Here is a 22,578-nt window from a genome sequence, read left to right as displayed (position 1 = left end):
TGCTATATCTCTTTACATGCATTGGGTCTTAGGGGAGGATAACAACTGATGAAGATAATCCACTCAAATGAATTAGATTTGTTAGAAAATATGCTTTTGGCTGAAGTGAATCTACTACCTCTTGTAAACATTTAATTAAAGTTTACAGAAGATAATGCCCTGAAACTCGAGTCTATCATGATTTCAAAGTTCAAGCAAAGGTGTACTCGTATATACCGTGGAGGAATAGGTCTCTACTCGAAGGTATTTGTGTCGCATTAGGTTCATTCATACAAAAACAGGTTACCTTTTGGGGGTTTTAGATGCTTAAGGTTTTGAAATATAGAGTTAAAACCAAATACTTACATATACAATGAAAAATGAGTTTTTTTTACTGTCTGACATTAATGCCGACCACACCTTTCCTTGTTATAGTCCATTTAGGATTACCAAAATTATTTCTATTTGTTAAGTGCCAGAAAAATTTGCAAAAGATTTAGTAAATATTTTTTCGAATTTCTTTAAATTCAGAAGTTTACAAATATTCCATTATCATTTGTTAGGACTGCTGGGGTCAAATGCTTTGGTTCTTCTTCCACAAGCTTCTCAAAATAGTTTGCTGGAACTTTGGCCCATTCCTTCTCACAAACTGCTGTAACTGAGTATGACCTTTGGTCGTTTCCTCCAAATACTAAAACCAGTCATTATGGCTGAATTACTAGAATTGTAGTTTCATAAAACCGCGGGACATGTCTCTAAATATTAAGGTCTTTGTATTTTTGTACATTTTCAAACAGTAATCTGGCTTTTCCTTTTGCTTTTGAAGCACTGGCTTCTTCCTCTCTAAGTGGCCGCTCAGCCCATGTCGGTACAGGACTTGTTTCACTGTGGATAATGACACGCTCTTACCATCTTCTGCCAACATCTTCCTAAAGTCTTTTGCTTTCATTCTGGGGTTGATACGCACACCTTCAGGGATCTGGGGAATGCATCCAAGCATGAACCAGACTTGTCTATCTCATTTCTTACCTGTTTTCTTTGAAGTATTCTGTCATTATGTCGCTCAAGAGAACCTTAGCTGAACTGTACAAGGTGATGGCATCCATCATCTGGGCTTTCCCAAATTGTTCAGAGACATTGTAATCTTAGTGTATGTAAACATCTGACTTTTAAGAAATCTCAAATATATTCTCTCTCTAATTATTATAACATTTAGCCACAATAAATAATTAAGGTAATTCTAACTTACCTTAAACAGGAAATGTTTTGTCAGATTTTATGTCAGACAGTGAAAAAATGGTTCATTTTTCTTTTCATACAGTGTATGTAAATATCTATAATAAGAATGAAACCTCACACATTGGTCAATTTACAGTATCTACCCCCAATCAGCTGCACACATAAAAAATACCAACAGAATTATTAATGATGGAAATCAAGTCCCACAGCAGTCCCCTTATAGTTCACCAGTGATTTTTAACATTAGAACGTAGCTCAGGCCAAGTTAGCAACCCTACACCAGAGTATAGAGTGTCTGTCATGCCTGGTTTACCCTGGACCCACGTCTGGAACAGCAGCAGCAGGGATACAGTGTCACAGAGAGGACTGAAACACTCAGTGAAGCATGCCTTGCACAGAGGGGGTGACAAAATAATCTCATAATTTAATGTTCAATTAAGTTTTAATTCAATTATATAAAAAGACCATTTGTGAGCATCCAGTATTAGATTTTTTCCCTGAGCTAAACTGGGTGTGAAACAATCGTGTTAGAGCGAATAAATGTTAATAAAAATATGAGCTGCAAAAGAATTTCACTGCACTGGTTGTTGAGGTGTATTCACCTGAACACGCTTTTAAAAAACTATAATCTTGAACCCTCAGTTTATTGTCTTTTTTTCACAAAATACACATTTTCCTTTTCTTATTTAAGTATAAAATAAAATAAAATTGAAAGACTTAATTTGTTTTTGACAACAAAAAAGAAAGACATCTCATGTTTTAAAACAAGTTGCTTTTAATTTTTAATTTTTAAATTTCTATTTATTTAATTGGTTTTCCCTTAAAATTCTTTCTTCTCAGTTCTGATGTCCCATATCCCAATGAAGCACTTCATTAATGGTAATGAATTACCCCCAAAGATGAGCAGCTCTTTAAGGATTCTCAAAAAAAAGGACTCAGTCGTCTAGACACTGCTGTATCAAGTGTCTACTTAATGTGGCTTATAGGAGCTGCCAGTCTTCCTTATGTCCTTAAACAGCAGCTGTGAGATTTATAGTCTAACGTTAACAACCAACTAAAATACCAAAGCCGTAAACTGTAAATGAGGCAGCTGACTGTATGTGGTCAGAACAATTACAGCTGTTTAGCAGTTTGTACCAGAAAGACAGTTTTTCACTCTCGCTCCTTCTTCGCACATGTATCTGACAGTTTGAATGTGTTTATGGGATAATCAGGACTGCAGCTACATCACAATCACTTCTGTGGCATTCCCACAGCACAGAGGATAATGTTGCACTTCATATGCATAATTTGGCAAAATAAACATATAGGGCTTGAGATGGCTGTTCTGAATCTTTCAACAAGATCCCACTTTTTCTGCTGCCTCCACCTCCTTGTGTTTCTCTTGTTTTGTCTGCCACAGTCTGGCACACAAATCGTGAGAGGTGCTTCCTCTGAAGATTTACGGCAAATGTGCAGCTTTACACACAGCCTAATTCTTAATGGTCAAGCACAGAAAACAGAGTGTTTTTGTTGTGTCATACTGATCTAATTAAAATGCAAATATCTTTGTATTCTAAAGCCATAAAACCTAAAATATATATCAAAGTAGAAAACATGCAACTATCAATCTTTTGAATATTTTTTAAATCAGATTAATAATTTAAAAACACTTTTCTGACACAAAAAAAAAAACATTGGAGCCATGCCTCTCTAAAATGAAGATGCTTTACCATAAATTGATGATAATGTGACATCTAGGACCCCAGCACACTACTGTTTATTGTTGTACACAGAAAAGTAATTGCTTTATTATATGAAAGACTTTCCTAATGTGAATATGTCAAATGGATGTGTTGCTGCTTATTGGAAACATGGAAAGGGATAGAGTGAGCACTCGTACTTTCCCCAAAAATCCTCTATGCATGAAAAGTGTGGGATTTGTAAAAAGAAATAGGTAAAGTAAGTGGATTCATTTTCACCCACCAGAAATGTGGGGTTTCCCATTAAAAATATATATTTTTTCCCCAACAACTACAATCTTGGTTTAGACATGATAAATGACACCAGGTTGAGGGACGAAACTGGTGAAGAACTACATGTAAACAAGCATAACGTTTCTCCAGTAATAAAATGTGTGAATATTAAGCGATGTTTTTTTACATGTCTCTTGTCAGTACAAAACAGAGGTCTATAAATGAATTAATTCAATAGCTGTTTCTCCAAATGTTCCCCCAGCATGACTTTACCAATGACTATCAGCTGCTGCAGTAACTCGGTTTTTTTTCTAAGTCAAACTATCAAGTTTATTTCAAATCCATACCTTAGTGCATTCAGCACTACAACTATGTTAACTGGCAGGAGCCAGGTGCTGTGAATGATTGTAAAAAGGTTTCACAAAAAGCTTTTCAGAGATTGAAATAGAGGTTTAAAATACTATGAGTGAATAATTTATTGATCCAAGAATAAAGTCCAAATAAGTTGAGGACATACCGGAAAATACACTCATGCTGGGTCAAAAGATACCATATGTATTTTTATTGGCTTATTACCTAATTGCACCTTTTATTGCAAACATCACTGTAATATTTAAGACCTGAGTGCTTTATATTGTTCTTTCCATATCGAACATGGCTGCAATCACAATAGAGAATTTTATTAATAAGCATAATCCACTATATTCAGGGGTTACAGTAAAACACTGAATGTTTTTTGTGTCACTCATTTTGTGGGGTTGTGGGGAAGCTGGTGCCTATCTCCAGCAATCTTACGGGCAAGAGGCAATACACCCTGGACAGGTTGTCAGTCCATCGTAGGGCAACACACAAACAACCATACACACTTATTCATACACCTAAGGGCAATTTAGAGAGAGCAATTAACCTAACAGGCATGTCTTTGGAATGTGGGAGGAAGCCAGAGTACCCAGTGAGAACCCACACATGCACTGGGAGAACATGCAAACTCCATGCAGAAAGACCCCCGGCCAGGAATCGAACCCAGGACCTTCTCGCTGCAAGGCAACAGTACTACCAACTGCGGCACCGTGCAGCCCTATATATATCTATATCTAGATATATCTAGATATATTCGTATATACAGTGGTGAGAACAAGTATTTGATACACTGCTGATCTATCAGGTTTTCCCACTTGCAAAACATGTAGAAGTCTTTTATTTCTATTATAGGTACTCTTCAACTGCGAGTGACTGAGATTAATACAAAAATCCAGAAGATCACATTGTGTGATCTTTATGTAAATACTTTGCATTTTATTACATAAAATAAGTATTTGGTCACCTAACAACCAGTAAGAATCCCGGGTCTCATAGGCCTATTAGTTTTTCTTTAAGAAGCCCTCCGGTTCTCCACTCATTACCTGTATTAACTGCACCTGTTTGAACTCGTTTCCTGTATAAAAGACACCTATCCACACATTCAAACAAACTCCAACCTCTCCACCATGGCCTAGACCAGAGAGTTATGTAAGGACATCAGGGATAATATAGTGGACCTGCACAAGGCTAGGATGTGCTACAGGAAAATAGCCATGCAGCTTGGTGAGAAGGCAACAACTGTTGGTGCAATGATGATAATAATAATAAAACATTTATGATGTCGGTCAATCTCCCTCGGTCCGGGGCTCCATGCAAGAGCTCACCTCGTGGGGCTTCAGTGATCCTGAGGAAGGTGAAGGATAAGCCTAGAACTGCATGGCAGGACCTGGCCAATGACCTGAAGACAGCTAGGACCACAGTCTCGAAAAAGAGCATTAGTAACGCACCACGAAGCCATGGATTAAAATCCTCCAGCACATGCAAGGTCCCCCTGCTCAAGCCAGCGTATGTCCAGGCCCATCTGAAGTTTGCCAATGACCATCTGGATGATCCAGAGGAGGAATGAGAGAAGGTCATGTGGTCTGATGAGACAAAAAGCTTTTTGGTCTAAATTCCACTCGCCATGTTTGGAGGAAGAAGAAGGATGAGTACAACCCCAAGAACACCATCCCTACCATGAAACGTGGAGGTGGAAACATCATTCTTTGGAGAAGCTTTTCTGCAAAGAGGACAGGACAGCTGCACCATATTGAGGGGAGGATGGATGGGGCCATGTATCAGGAGATCATAGCCAACTTCCTTTCCACAGTAAGGGCATTGAAGACGGGTCATGGCTGGGTCTGACAAAGACCCAAAGAAACCCAAGCTTGAAGTCCGTATTGCCCAGCGACAGCCCCGAACCCTGAAGGATCTGGAGAAGATCTGGAGTGGTCTAGAACCTCTGCTGCACTGTGTGCAAACCTAATCAAGAACTACAGGAAACGTCTGATATCTGTAATTGCAAACAAAGGTTTCTGTATCAAATATTAAGTTTTTTTCTTTTTTTTTTTTTTTTGATGTATCAAATACTTCTACATGCTTTGCAAGTGGGAAATCCTGCAAAATCAGCAGTGTATCAAATAATTGTTCTCCCCACGGTATGTGTCTCCAAGTTAAAAATGTGATTTAAAAAAATTATTTTCCTCTTTCTGTTATGCTTATCTCAGCTCTTTCTGGATTAGCCCCCAGAATTTTTTTTTTCATCTTTGTTTCTGTGAGCAGACACATGATGTCAATCCCACCATTTATTATGCTTATTTTGCTCTCTCCTTATGACATATTGGAAATGTTAGCCCCAGTTTTTGCAATGTGTCTCTTGGCGGTAACAGCAAGAACTCTATTTCTCTCTGTGTGCAGAACTGCTGGTGTGTGTGTGCGTTACTGACAGATTTTTCTTTACACTTCATGCTGACATTGACATTAGCCATTTAGATCTGTGTATATTTGTGTTTCACAAAAATCACAAGCCATGTTCACTTTGCTGCAGCTGACCACTGTTTGTTTGCATATGTGCGCGTGTATCTGTAGCGACATTTCCAAATATCTTTAATGGGAAATTATTTGAGGTGTAGCCCTGAGTTAAATCTGCTACAGTCAATTTATTTTTCTAAGCAACCCATTGATATTTAAAAACAAGCTGCTGCTCGACAAAGGAAACAAACTTTTAGAGTGAGCAAAATTTTGGCCTCAACGCCCATCTGTCCTCTCCTTAGAGTCATGTTTACGGTGTTTATTTTTTTAAATGGTTGTGACCTGAGGGTGTTTATGTAGCAGACTTAGCTTGAAACTATCTCAGAAGTCCTTGAAAGAGACTGGAAAGAGAGGGAATATCAGTTCCAGAGAGAAATCATGAGAAAAACAAAAAACGTGAGGGAAGAAAGAGGCCATTAAAAGTTGGAAAGAGGGTTAACAATGTACAATTGTCTGGGTTGACCCCCACGCCCACTAATATCTGAAAAATGTGTCAAATTAAAACCAACTTGATCTAATTAATTAATGTTGAAATTGACAAATTGGACCCTCTCTCGCCAATAGACTGCTGGAGATTGACACCAGCTTCCCCGCGACCCACTATGGAATAAGCGGTAGAAAATGACTGACTGGACAAATTGGTTACTTCTGACTGGCAGTAATCTCAACATTTTGCAGTGGCCCAGCCAGAGTAATGACTTGAACCTGATAGAGAATCTGTGGAGGGAGCAAAAGATTTGGGTGATGGGAAGGACGACTTGCAACTTAAAAGACTTGAAGCTCATCACCAAAGATAAATCATCAAAATACCAGTGGAAAGATGGAAAAAGACACAATCATATGGAGTATGTGATTGCCTTAATGTTGATAAAGGTTTTATTAACTGAATGTTGAAAAGGGTAAAAATAAATTTCCACATGCATTATTTTATTGTCTTTTGAGAGATGCCTGTCCCAGTTCTTATCAGAAACTAATTTCCTGGTTTAATTAATTTTAAATAACTGCAGGTCTAAATTTGCCCATATTAACTTAATTAAATGTATCATAATGAACGCTGTAAGAAAAGGGTCTAATGTTTTGGAAGAGACCAAAAGTAAGTAAAAACTATAGAAGTTCCAATTAGTTATTTGTGTTAATTTGTTCTTTTAAATTTCAATGTTCCAAACCTCCTCCTTATTCAATTTAATTTAATTAAATTTTATTTATATAGCGCCAATTCACAACAAATGTCGTCTCAAGGCACTTTACAAATTCAATTAAATCCAACCAGGTTTTGGACCTGCAAAAGTGACCGAAACAAACTACTACTTTTAATATGATCAATATTAACTTCATAACCTATGTATATTGTTTTTTTTTTTTGTCTTTTTTACCCAGAGCTGGGTTTTAACCTCAACACTTAGGAGCCTACAATTTAAATTAACAATCTAAATGGACCAAACAAGACTGTGGTAATATCCACCAATGACAATGTGAGAAAATCAGGCAACAACCTTGACTCGATCAGCCAGCTTTGCACATGCTTGAAAAATGTACACTAGTAAAAAGAAAGGAGCGTATCACCTGTTCTGACTGCAGCTGGGAGTGACTGAAGTGCAAACAACCAGCCGCCTGTAGATGCTTTGCGACAAGCCCCCTCAGCAGCCTCTGCTCGTTGAGAGTAGTCTCTATTATTACGGACGGACGGACGGGTGGGCGGGCAGATGGATGGGTGGGTATTTGGGTGGATGGATGAGCCTTAATTTGGAAACTCATAAAACCAAAAAATATATTTTTTTCACTTGCTTTTCAGGATAGAACAAAAAAAATGTTTTTTACTTGCAGCTGACTTCTAAAGTTATTAGTTGGACAACCTACATAGCTAAGTTTTGAAAAAAGTATAAAGAAAATTTGTTTAAATTGAGTAACAAATATAGGACCCATATGTGTCTAACTTTTTACATTGAGCTGCAGTTTTGCCCATTTTTCTTTGCAGTACATCTCAAGCTCCATCAGGTTGTATGAGAGACAGCCATTTTCAGATCTCTGCAGACATTTTGAATTAGATACTTCACTATAGAGGTGTTATTGGCGGTAAATTCAGAGGTGTTTGGTTTCTTCCAAGCATTATGCCTGGCATTCACACTATAGAGTTTGTCTCATCAGAAAAGAGAATTTTGTTTCTCATTGTCTGAGAGTCCTTCAGGTGCCTTTGGGCAAACTCTAGACAAGCTGCCATGTGCCTTTTATCAAGAAGTGGCTTTTGTCAAGCCATTCCACAATACTGGCATGATTAGTGGATTGCTGCAGAGATGGTTGTCCTTCTGGAAGGTTCTCCTCTCTCCACAAAGGAACGTAGAGGAATGATGAAGGCCGCTGTGCTCAATGGGACCTTCAGAGCAGCAGAAATGTTTTTGTATCATTCCCCAGATTAGTTCCTCAAGTCGATTTCTTTGACTTCATGCTTGGTGTTTGTGTTCTGTGCTTTTTTAAGAACTTTAAAACTCAACAAAATCGTTTAAATAAGAAACTGAACATTATCTGCCTTCGCTTCCAGGATGTAAGGGCGTCCGTATGTGTTCCAGGTCAGCTTGTTTGGTCAGGACTAATCCATCACTTAGAATAGATCCGAATTAGTTAATTTGAGCCAAGGTCACGTAAACACAGCCCGAAAAGGATTTGATTTCAATCAAACTCACTGGGGACAGCTACAGTTAACCTTACCTCCCCTCAAACAGGCTCTCCTGCACTTTATTCCACACAAAGGCACCTGTGAAAGCACAGGACTAAAAGAAGTAGGGAATTGCTTTTGTTTTTACATGTGAGCTGGGAAGCTAAAAATGAAAGGAAAAAGAGAAAAAGTGTAGACAAACAACCGTACAGTCATCTGTGGGACCGTTTTGTTCGACAGCTGCAGTTGCTCAGGTCTCCGGCTCAGCACATTACCATCAGCCGTTGGTGCCAGACCACAACACACTAACAACAGCCCACTTCAGCGCACACACACTCACAGCTGAGTGCATTAGCTGAATAAGATTAATGAAAATATCTCACTGTAGGAGGAAGGGAATACCTTGCACTGTGGAATTGCTTGCAGCCTGCTGGATGTGTGTATCAGAGGCGAGAACAGCATGTTTCAACTCAAACCTTGTTTCTTAGTACCACTACCACCCTCCCTCTCTTTTTTTCTCCCTTATTCCCCCTCCTCCACTTTCATGCTCCCTTGCTGCTCATTCATTTACACTTGTCAAGAGGCAGCCATTAAGCCCAAAAGCCTGCGCTGGAATTTTATTGCAAAACCATTTGTATCCCTGAAAGAAAAATAAATCCAGCATTCCCTCGGACTGCATTAGGGCTGTGGTTTGGTGATTTGTTTAGGCTGATAACACTCACAGTGCACCAGCCACTTGTAGGTTGACATGACTAAACAATAACTAGGTCTTCTTTCTTTGTCTCTTCTTTGCTTGCTTTCTTTCTCAGAGGCCCATTGAAGTGCTCTTGTCCAAGCACACTGCAACATAAAGTCTTAATTTAGCTGACTTATGTTGTAAGACAGTTATCTCCTATGAAAAAGGGCTGTTTATGCTCTGTAAGAAGTAAGAACTGGGACCTGCAATATTAGTAGCTCTGTGAGGTAACTTCTGGTTCAACATTGGGTTGGCAGTCAAAAAGCAAACCCAAACAGTCACACAGTCTTAGAAAACGGTAGCCTAAAAATACAGCATCGGTTTGTTAGACAATCTATTCTAATTTTGCAGGAATTAATTTTTTACAACTCTGACATTTTGTCCTGTTAAAACCATAACTTCAGTGTATAATTTTTTTGGCACAGTTTGCAAAATTATTTTATAAATAAAAATTTAAAAAATGAGGTGTGCATTAGTATTTGGATCCCATTACTCTTAAACCCCAACAAAAAAATAAATTTTCAGAAGTCACCTAATTTGAAACAGAGTCCACCTATGTGTAATTTAATCTCAGTGTGAATCCAACTATTTTAAAAATGCTTCAGTGATTTGTTAAAGAACATTAGAGAACAGTGTCATGAAGATTAAGGAACCCAGCAGACAGGGACAAAGTTATGGAGTGATTTAGAGCAGAGTTAGGTTATAAAGCAGTATCCCTAGCTTTGGGTGTCTCAAGTGCAATGTTCAATCACCTGATCGGCCAGAGAAGCAGCCAAAAGGCCAATGGTAACTCTGGGGGAGTTCCAAAGATTCTGCACTCAGGTGCAAGAACCTGTTGATAAGACAACTGTTAGTTATGTACCATTGAAATCTTCAAAAACCCATAAAAAGTGCTAAAAAGAAAGCATTGTAGCATCTCAATTGCAGTTTTGAAAAAGAAATGTAGGGGATACAGCAACCATGTGGAAGAAGGTGCTCTGGCAAAATGAGACCAAAATTGAACATTTTAACATTTTGGCTTAAAAGCCAAATGCTATGTATAAGGGCAACTAATGATACACTGAACACCAGTGAAATATAGTGGTGGCAGCATCATGCTGTAGGGAAGATTTTCTTCAACAGGGACAAGTAAGCTGGTCAAACTTGATGGTAATATGAAGGGAGCACTGAATACAGCACACCACTCTATTCAAAAATTTGGAAAATAATTTATCAGTTGCCTTCCAAGTGTGTAAGCATACTTGTGCATGTGCCTCTTAATTTGAAAATCTCTATTCTGTTGTTCTCTTCCGGATCAAAATTTACTATTTCAAAAAGCCTGAGTGTAATTTCCAGGCTATTTGTCTAGCTGTTTCATGGTCATACTGATTTAATGACAGTCTCCATATGCAAGCTCGGGTGGTTTAGGGTTTTTTCTTTCTAACATAGTAGCAATTCTACAAAGTGATGTCCTTGGAAAAGTAATGGCTGCTCACATTGAACTGCCAAAATGAAACTAAACACTATATGAGTGGGAGAATGTTCCCACATCTCTTGTAAAATTGGTTCTATCTGCCCATTCATTCAAATAAGGTCCTTTCTTTCTTTCTTTCTTTCTTTCTTTCTTTCTTTCTTTCTTTCTTTCTTTCTTTCTTTCTTTCTTTCTTTCTTTCTTTCTTTTCTTACTCCTTGGTTTTGTTTGATGTCGGCTTTGGTCCAGTAAAAGGACTCCCCCGTCCTTCTCATGGCAGTATAAATGACAGCTCGTGAAACATGATACACTGACCCTCTGCTTTAAAAAAAGTCCCTGATAGCCTTGCAGCTTGCTCTGTTAATCACATTTTCTGTAATTGTCATCCGCATATTTTTAAGGACTCAGAGGAGAAGCAGTGAGGCCAAGCTTCTGAACCCGAAGCTGTGCGGTCAGCGTTTGAGTGCATCTTCAGGGATCATCTGAGAGTTTGTATATGGTCATGCTGAGTTAAGGGGCTGAGTCACAGATCCGTGTCCCCTGTGAGAGCCTCTCATCCATCCACCTCTTGTCTCCAAGTCTGGCTGTCTGTTTCTGCGTCCCCCCATGTGAAATCCTCCCACCTATTCTGTCTGTTCTTACTTTTTTTGTTACCCTTTTATCTTCTGACTGGCCTCGTTTTTCACTATGACAAAGCTGACCACAACAGCTCCAGTAATGCAGTCTTCAGTATTGAGACTCATTCTATTTTTTACTTAAAAGTATATGGGTTCACCACATTTAACTGCAGGTCATGGTAAAGACAGCCATGGAGTTGTTTCATCTTAGGCCCATTACAGGTAAACTATAAAACGCTGATATAAACAAACTGGAGGAAACACTTCAGCCTGGTGGGTGGCAGTAATGCACCTAAACCTGTGAAGAAGATGCACAGGACGTATTGAGTACTTGATCAATGCAGAACATGATTCTGTAAGCAGGGAATCCAGACTTAAAATTAGCAACGACAGTCCTAATGCAGGTTCAGAGCCATAAAGTGACTGTTGTCAAAGATAATTATTTTACTTTCCTGTGTGAAATATTGCTATTTAATCAAATGAGGTATTTATAATTGATTTACAAAGCATCTATTACATGCACTGGATCATGGGACAGTTGAGCAAAGCACTATGCTGGTTTATACTCTGCTTTTAGCAATCCATAAAGGGTTTGTCAACCTCTGTCCAATCTACTGCTAACAGTTTTTGTTGATGCCGTGCATAATGACAGTATCTTGCGATATTCTGTATTAAAAATAGTGTAATGTTTGGTAATGTAAACATCCATCCATTCATTATCTATACCCGCTTATCTATGCAGGGTCACGAGGGGCTGGTGTCATTCTCCAGCAGCCATTGGGTGAGAGGTGGGGGTGCACCCTGGACAGACTTCCAGTCCATCACAGTGCAACACAGAGAAACACCACCCACACACACACACACACACACACACATAAAAACACACTTGGGTTTTTCTATCCTCATGGAGATTTTGCATTGCCTTCTATTCTTTTTTCATTCAGTTAAATGGCCTAACCCTACCCTTATTCTAAACCTAACCATTACTAGTACATACCTCACCCTAAATCTAACCTAAAATTAATTTACAACTTAGTCCTAAACCTAACCCCTAACCTAACAACAGCAATTTCCCCCATGGGGACCAGGCTTTGGTCTCCACAAGGAGCGGTGGGTTCTCACAACGTGGTGTATTTTCAGAAAATGGGCACCATCATATAACAAAAACAAACAAACACACACACTCCTAAGTAGAATTTAGAGAGGGTAATTGACCTACTATGCATGTTTCTGAGTAGCCATAATAAACAATTCATAATTTAAACATGGGAAATGTCAACACAATATTGTGTGAGGGTCATTTAATACTTATCAGCAGATCCACAATTCCAAGAAATAAATCAGCTTTTGACACCACATTAAAGCACACTTAGAATAATTTCTCAGCCATGATGCTCAACCAGTGGTTGGTTCTTGATCCGATAGGGCTGGGGCTGTACCACCGGGGAACATGTGGTGTGCACACAGTTCATCATAATTCTTTGCTACCTGCCTAGACGCCTGAAGTAATTGATCAAGCACATTCTACAACTGCTGCACTACATAAAGATTATGTATTACTGATGCAGAATCAGGATTTAACTGTGTTTAAATGTTAAAAATGTAAAACCAATCTCTTTTTGAAAGTAACAGTGCATGTTGAGAAAAAAGATGAACATGAATTTGGGAAATTACAACATAGTAAGACTCTAGTAAGTCTTGTGTAGTTCTCTTTTCCTCCCAAGCATACATTTCTAATACATAACATTACATCCCTCATTTGGAATTTCAATATAAACATTTCTCATGATTGCATCAAGAAAGAAATATACACTTTATTGCCAACTCAGGTCATAACATAAAGTTTGCTAAACTGTTTTCTCAATTTCTCCTACATACAGACAGGCAGCTGGCTATAAGAGGGTCGGGTGGGTAAAATGAAAAAAACAATTTAACTTATTCTGTTTAAATGAGCTGTTTGAATCTTGACTGTATTTCTGCTTATTTTGCTTTGATTTACACCTGTGCACTCCTGATCTTGCAGACACAAGTGTTTACCCAAAGGCCTGACCTCATTACACCAACATTTTTGCTGCTGATATAAACACCACACACAAATCACACAGAGCAGCAAAGATGCAGGTAACTCAATCCTCATTGCCCCCTATACTCCCGATTAGGTGGCACCCGTCACATGCCCGTGCTTTCAACCAATCAGAGTCCTCACTCTAAATGATATTTTTATACCAGCCACTTCTTGTTGAGAGACCTTCTGTAAAAATTGTGTTAGGGTGGGAGAAGGATCGTCTTGGGTTGCAGTGCATGTGTGTGTGTGAACCCATGTGTGTGTGTGGTTTGAAATTAGATAGGTCAGAAACGCCTGTGCTAATATGTCCCACAGAATGCTTGTGATGAGGTGTTAACCCTCAGTGATTGCAACCACTGGTGGCAAAGAGAGAAGGAGAGACCACTGCAGCTTTACTTGGGCGACAGCAGAAAGCTCCGTTTGCCCATTATGTTGACAGCATATTTGTCAAACAGAAATGATGTAACTGCGACATATCCCCTGCATCACATGTCACAGCTTCTGTCATCTGATGCTTTTGCTCTTAAAAATAAGGGCTGAACATCTGAGTAGCATGAAAACACTTTAGACCTGGACGTTTTACTCTGATACCCCTAAATGAAATCCAGAGCACCCAATTGCCTTAAAAAGCTCATTATTAAATTGGGCCGAGCTGTGTGTAAAAGACTTGAGGGAAAACCTAAATCTGAATAAGAATGTGTGACAAGAAGTGGTTCTACAGAGTATTGACTCAGGGGGAGAAAATACAAATGTCTGACACTCTTTTCAGATATTTCATTTCTGTTTTAAGAAAACATGTATAACTTTCCATCTTTCTTTGTGTTGGTCTGAATTCCCAATAAAATACACTAAAGTTGGTTGCAATGTGACAAAATATGAAAAAGCGTAAGGCTTATGAATACCTATGTAACACACTGCCTGTTTCCATTTAAATCATTAAACTTCCTTTAGACTAATAACTTTCCTGAATATTTCCCCACTAGTTTAGTAGTGTATGTTGGGAAAGTCTCACTTTTAATAACCTAAAGGGTTAAACTTTTTACAGCAGTTTGCCTCAGCTGTGCTAACCGCATGGAAACACCCATGCTGTGTACAATAAGTCTGTGTATCTGTGTTTGTGTTTGTCCACGGCCAGCCAGGATGCACACAGCCCACATGTGTTTTAATAGTGGAATTTATGTAACAGCTCTCATATTCAGCCGTCATTTCCTTTTGATGTACAAGCTCAATGTTTCCAGGCAGGACTCCGAAACCTCTGGAGATGAAAAAAGACGGGGAAAAAGAAGCAGAGGAGAGAAAGGCCAACAGAAAATATGGAATGATTCTAATGATGTGGAAAATGCAAACCTTCATTAGAACCACCCCCTTTGTCCACATATTGTCCAAAAAACTGTTGGGATGCTTGTCATGAATGGCAAACACCGATACGCTTTCTTAATTTACCATTAGCCTTGAGTGTGTTTGTGTGCTGAAGTATATCCATTTATGTTGGTTGTTCGTTAGACTACACCCAACCAGAGAATTGAAAGAAATAATAAACTGCTGCCTTGGCATTCAAGACTAAACTGTTTCTTTGCATTCTCAGGAATGTTTGTCTACAGAGCTAATACAAATATATATGATTGCCTGAATGTTTGCTAGCTTTCCTTGTTTAATGCTTGGCATTTGTCAGATAGCTTGTTATTAAAGGGCATGTCTGTTTCCGTCTCCATTTCATTCTGTCCTTCTGTAGGCATTCATGCGTGTGTCTGTGTTTATCGATATAACTAATGGATTTTCTGCTGGCACAAAATTTGTTTGTTCAGTAACCTAATACGGAAGTCAGTTTATGAGGGAAACCTTTGGAATAGCAGCATGACTCATGACTCCGTCTGACCCAACCGTAGATGACCCAACACCCGTATCAGGTAGCAGCCACTGCCGATGAGAGAAGGACAGAGGGCAGAAAGAAAAATGAAGAAAGCGGAGAACTTTTGATGATCGATAGATTGGTGGGACTTTAGGCAGGGGACTATGGGAAAAAGGGCAGAAAAATGAATGAATGCAGGCAGGCAGGCAGGCAGACTGACCAGAAAAATTAGAGGCACTTACGTTCCGAACTTGGTTATTGAAATTTCTTAAGTGTTAACAATCCAGATCTTCCAATTCAGCATCAGAAATATATTGAAAAACACATACAGTATATATCAGATGGCATCTAATGAGATGAGGGATGTCTCTCTGTCTTTCTTTGAGAGTTTATCCAAGGCCAGATTTAGGAGACTGTGAGCTCCTGGGTTAGAGCCAGTTTTGGTGCCCTACCCTCATAAATGTATTGCACAATAGAACAGATTAATAGATAGCCTTCTTATGAAGTTTGGGTTTACACGTCTTGTCCACATGAAAATAGACTATATCAGTAGAAACCTTTGTATTTGTGCTTTCTATAAGGTCTACATAAACATGGCATCATTCCTAGAAATTCCTTCTGTGCAAAAAACAGTGACCTAAAATGTTATATTAAGTATGCCAGGGCTGTATGTGACAATGTAACACAGTCACTGAAACATGTGCTTGGGTTCAGAGAAAGGCAACTATCCAGCCTTGAAGTAGCAAATGCATGGACCAGTTTTTTATCTGCCACTTAGGGACAGGATATATCTTGGCGATATAGTACCATATATATAGCACACACTGAATGATGGATGTGCTAGAAACCTGTTTTATAAGGAATTTAAAGCACATGTTCCGGTCAAAGATACTAAAATGCTTCTTTACATTAGTATGGGAAGGCAAGTTAATGCCGTCAAGAGTAAGTGAAAGGCAAAACAGTTTGATTTTTCTTTGTTTGGCTTTGTCAGTAAATATAGCTGAGTTTTTTCAGCATTACAATGGCAACTTATCATGCACTGTCTGATAATTACACATTATTCAAATCAGTAAAGGACTATTTAAAAAATCAAAAGGAGAAAGCTCACAAGAAAAAAAAAAAGATTGTCACTTTTATGTGAAGCAGCGGAAAACTTACAAATCTGGCCCAGCCTGATTCATCGTGCATTACACAGTTATTAAGTTTCTGACTTTATGCATAACAGAGTTCTGTCTCTTTCCTCATTCTTAGTGTGCCCTCATTTTGTCTCCAGTCCTTCACCGGCCTAATGTCCCCCAGCACTGTTCTGAGCAAAACAGAACAGGGATCGTCTTACCTTTTCAGGAAGACAGAGAAAAACAGACCGAACCTAAAACTCCTGAAAAACACAGGGGAGAATAGGAGGAAGTGGAGATGAGTAGGTACGATTAAATGAACAAAGTAGAGCCAACAACAAATCTTTAAACATCATTTTTTTTCTCCAAATATGGAAGAATACAAGAATGACTTGCAGCAAGCACAAATCAGAAATATAAAATAGACACAAAACAGCAAAATTTGAGATTATGCTTCATGCCAAATTCATTCTCGTTACAACATGAAAACTAGATGAAGCCTCTAAAGGGGCTACAACCATTAATGTTTTACTTTACTTTCCTATAGAAAGTACTCCTAGATCAGTGCTTCTGTGTTTTCTTTGTGTCTCTGCTCTGTTCTCTCAAACCCCTAGTCGGTCATGGCAGATGGCCGCTCACACTGAGCCTGGTTCTGGTTCTGCTGGAGGTTTCTTTGTGCTAAAAGGGAGTTTACCTCTCCACTGTTGCTACATGCAAGTCAATGCAAGCGACTGCCCACTGTCTCTACATGCTCATCCAGGAGAAGTGAATGCTGCAAGTCATTGACTCAATGCAATCTGCTGGGTTTCCTTAGATAGAAAAACTTTTTAACCAATTTGAATAATAAACTGAATATGACTGCATTGTTTGATATTTAGGATTAATTGGAATGTATGTCTTCAACTTGAAATCTGTATGATTCGATTGAATTGACTTTATGAAGTGCTTTGAGAAGACATGTGTTGTGAATTGGCGCTATATAAATAAAACTGAATTGAATTGAACATGACAGCAGCATAATTTATTACAATAGTTATTACGTCTGCCCTTATTTTTCAACTATCAGTCACATTAAACTCTTAAATATTTCAGAAATTCCATTTTCATATTTTTTGCTACATCCGTAAATGCAGTTGCATTGCTTTGAAAATAAAGTGTATCTAATTTTAATGTGCATATCACGGGAGGTGGGAGGATGAGAATCAGCCCAACTCAAGTTATATAAGAAAATAAATTGCTATTTTTTAAATTTGTTTTGCTATTTTGTTGTAAATCAGTAGTTGTTGATTAAAATAAACCCTTCAGCAAACCAACTTCCGTGTTCCCTGTGTGTCACACAGACACATTTCAGAGCGTAGTTCTTTTGAAAGCAGAGCATTGCTGGTATTTGCACCTGTGTTCCATGTGGCTCCAAGAACTCTGCATAGGTTTCTTTATATTCTGGAAACAAAAATTAATAAATAGAACCGGGCGATGAGGAGGATAAGGATGGACTGAAATGTTCAAACTTAATTTTCAGGCCCTAACTCACATTCTGCTGTGACATGCAAAACTGCTGCCAAACTTCCAAGAAATGATAGATCCAGTTGAACCAGTTAGCCATATCAGTACAGTTTATCACCATCATTAAAGGGAGACACATTGAGAAGAAATAGAAAAAAAAACAATTTTTTTCAAGTCCAAGTAGTGAGCATAGATAACGACATAAAAATGAGATGGGTCGGAGTGAGTGAATGAGCAAACATTTAGAACAAAGTTCCAGATTCAGTGCTGCAAAATTAAGTTCACTGCTCTGTTAATGAATCTTGCAGAGTGCCTAATATACACTATATAGCCAAAAGTATTTTGTCATTTGTCTGTACACACACGAGAACTTAAATGACATCTCATTCTTAAAATACTGACTTTAATAAGACACTGACCCTCCTTTGCAGCAATAAGCGCTTCAACTCTTCTGGGAAGACCTTCCTCAATGTTTAGAAGTGTGTTCATAGACAAAACCAGAATTGCAGCCTGCACTCTAATTCATCCCAAAAGTGTTCAAGGAGGTTGAGGTCAGGCTGGTCAAGTTTCTCCACACAAAACTTTATACACCTACAGCCATGGAAGTGATTGAAACACCAGAATTCACTGATTTGGTGCTGTGACCCAATACTTTTGGCAATATAGATTATATTCCTGTGGATTTATTTGTCATCTATATCACTGCTGAGATGTCACATAACAGTGGCAACAATAGAAGAAATCAGCAACGAGTGGCAAGCATGCATGGAAATCAATTAAAAAAACTAAACCAAATATAAACAAATTTCTACCTGTTGTAATGATGATCGTTATCACATCACAGCTTGTTCCATCCTCAGGCTCCATGTTATACTCCTCAAGGAAAAAGACCAGATTAGATCAAAATTCTTCAGAATCCACGTCAGAATCTATTAAAAGTCGCTTGTAGCATAGTGTTTACTAAACATTAGCATCCAACCATGATTCGTGGATCGTCACAATCCTGTGTGGGGACGGAAGCCCATTGCGGCCAGAAAGTTCTCTCTGTCTGACCTTCATCTTATTGCGTTCGACCTGAGGTAGTATTATTCAACAAGTACATCAGACCACATGAAAATGCTCTGAATCCATGTCAACATGTTCCATACATTGGAAGGGACTTCCACTGCCTCTTCCTCCCTGCAAAAGCTACATTTCTTTGTTTGCATCATAATTAAATATAGCAGTAGAAAGTAACATTTTACATCCTGATAACTTTCATCAAATATAGAAGAAGCTGATAACTCTACGACACAGATCAACATCTTGTCATGCTGAATTTGTTGTATCCATCCTTGACAACTGTCTGATTTCTTCTTCAAACAATAAAATCAAACTCTCCAGCAAACTGACCTTGATATTTAATTAAAGTGTGGATTTCCCTATAAAAAGAGCTAAAATAAAACTTGAAATCTTATGGAAAATGTCTATAGCTCTGCCTATGTTCCATAAGGTATGTCAGGGGAAATTTACAAAAAGCTGACACTTATATTTCACACACACAGGGTGAATCTTATCATCAGGATCAGAGATGAATGAGGAAAAAAACAGCAACACAGACTCACTTGCCCTCTAGAAAAGGAGGTACAAGTTTCAGCAGCCGTATCCTGTTACTAATACTCTGCCCTAGGCATCCACACCTACAAACACACACGCAAAGACACACTAACACTCATGCAAACACTGTGCCTCAGGGCACAGGAACACCAGTTTCTACGGAGGGCCTCACTTTCTTACCATTTTGCAGTGTTTCGCCTCTCTATCACCTCTTAGCTCAACTTTTCACATCTGCACTCAGAAAACTGAGAGGGTAGAGGCACAGATGGTGCAAGACGTTATTGCTCATGAAACTACGCTGTATCTGGTTACATTTTGCATTTTGTAAAAAAAATTATTCCTTGAACATGAGAAACTAAATGCAACACAAAATAGCTGCAGCGATGATAAAGAGTAATGTCGATTAATCTAGAATGCAGTCTGAGGAGTGATGCACACAACTCTTCTGTACTAGTAACTCAATGCAAAGTGGGACTGGATAATTCTTCATGCAAGTCAAAGCCAAACCCCAGAGGAAGCACTGTCATGTAGGTTTTAAATTCTTTCTCCCGATAGCTGTATTTGATAAACCCACCTTTAATTTTATTGTATTACATCTAGTTCTTCATTTTTGTATTATAACAGTTCAAATGCAGGTATTTCCAGGTCATTTCAGTGCAGTCCCATTTAGTTTGGTCCAATACAGAAAACAATTTTAAATTCTAAGTTGACTCAAATATTAGTTCTATACCATTGTATTAGTCATAAGACAAGTAATAATGAGAAACATTTTCCACTGAAGCAAGCCAGTAAAATTGCTTTGACTTTTTATTTTGATTCAGTCTCATGTAATGAAGGAAATTTTTCATTTTAATAGGATGAAACTTCCAGCGGAACTAGTCTCAGTATGGGCAATCATCTGCCTTGATCAGCTGGATTTAGAGAGCACAATGGAGACCCAGGCAATTACAGAAATAAAAGCTGAGTGGCAGAAAACAATATGAAATTTGAGGCCAAATATTTACATCAAAAGGAAAGTCCAAAGTTGTAGCAGTATTACTAACGGCATAATTTACTCATGTGAATCATTGGTGCTTACCCTGTGCAGGTATAACAGCTTTAACTCTTCCTGGAAGGCTTTGCACAAAGTTTAGATTTGTGATTATGGAAATATTTTACCATTCTTCCAGAACCACATTTTGTGAGGTCAGACACCGATGTTGGATGAGAATGCCTGGTTTGTAATCACTGCTCTAAATTATCTCAAAGGTGCTCTGTCAGGTTGATGCTTCTGTGCAGACCAGTCAGGTTCTACCACACCAGTCTTGCTCATCCATGTATTTACTGGCCTTGCTTGGTGCACTGGTCTGCAGTCATGTTGGAAGAGAAAAAGACCATTCCTCAACTGTTTCCACAAATTTGGGAAGCCAATATTGTCTTAAATATTTGTGTGTAACAATAATAAGAGTTCCTATCATAGGAAGTGGCTGAGCCCAACTCCTGAAAAAGCAGCACCACACCATAAATTTCTTTGAACCACAGTTTACACTTCAGTTCAGGCAGGGAAGTACTGTTCCCCGGGCGACTACCAAATTCAGACTTGTCTATTGGATCACCAGACAGAGAGGCATAATTCATCTCTCTACAGTCCACCTCTCCAGTGTAATAGAGTCTAGTGGTGACATGTTTTACACCACTGCATCCAACATTTTGGATTTGGTCACTTGGTGATTTAAGGCTGCTGGACCGTGGAAACCTATTGCACAGAGCTCTCTACACACTATTTCAACCTAAAGGCCACATAAACCTTGGAGAACTGAAGCTATTCACTCCGCAGAAGGTTGCTGACCTTTACACACCAGGAGACTAAGCATCCCCTCTCTGTAATTGTATGTGGCCTACCACCTCATGGCAGAAATGCTGTCACCCCAATAGCTTCCACTTCCATGAGACCACTGATATGTGACTGTGACATATTTAGTAGCGAGGACATTTCATGACTGGACTTATTGCACAAGTGGCATCCTTTTAAGGTAGCAAGCTGTTATAGACTGAGCACCTGAGAATGCCCTATTCCTTTACAAATGTTTGTAGAAGCAATCTGCAAGTCCGGATTTTATACAGCTGTGGCCATGGAGGGATTGGAACACCTGAATCCAATGATTTGGATGGGTGAGTGAATACTTGTGCTATATGTGTCTTCAGACCAGTTGCATTAACATCCCTGGGTCTTAGGAGTTTTGGAAAGGTCATAAATTCATGAGGTTGTACTTCATTGGTCATGAATACAATAATATGCAACCTTTTTACCACATCGATAGGAGGGTTGAGGATGCAAGACTTTTTATTCATAAATTGCATAAACACCACAATTCTCATGCAATTATTTTATTTGGGGTTTTTTTCTCCTTGTTTTAATAGGATCAATCCATATGTTGTCTGTACACGCATTCACTCCTAAGGGTAATTTTCGGTGACCAAGAGTCTAACCACTCCAGATTATTAGGAATGGGTTTACTCCATGCTGAGTCCCATCACCCCTGCTTTTTATAATGTGTGCAGACAGATGCTCAAGGTTATTCATTGATTATTCTATTTTCCCTGACCTGAATAGTTACATTTTTGGTAAAACAAGGTTTCTGTCTGACCCAAAAACCCAAGCCATGTAGCTGGAGGAAGAGAAGCAATAATTTTCTATGATATAAGGTGATGTGACTGTGATGATTTGGATGATGAGCAAGTCAAGATCTGTGGAACACTTTGTTGTAGGTGCTCTTGGAAGTGGTTCAAAAGAAAACCACACATGATAAATAATGGAGTGCAGATGAGCACGCTTGGCTCAGAAATGTAAGGAGACTAGACCTCCCTGCTTCTTCCCAGCTCTGTAACAGGTGTGGCTCACTTCCTTTAGGCCAGGTTAAAAGGTCTTGAACTCGAACGCAGTGTCGTGGAAAACGTGAATTGGACTCTGAAA

The sequence above is a fragment of the Girardinichthys multiradiatus genome, chromosome 22 (assembly GCF_021462225.1).
Source record: "Girardinichthys multiradiatus isolate DD_20200921_A chromosome 22, DD_fGirMul_XY1, whole genome shotgun sequence".
NCBI lineage: Eukaryota > Metazoa > Chordata > Actinopteri > Cyprinodontiformes > Goodeidae > Girardinichthys > Girardinichthys multiradiatus.
Note: the sequence above shows the minus strand (reverse complement) of the source record.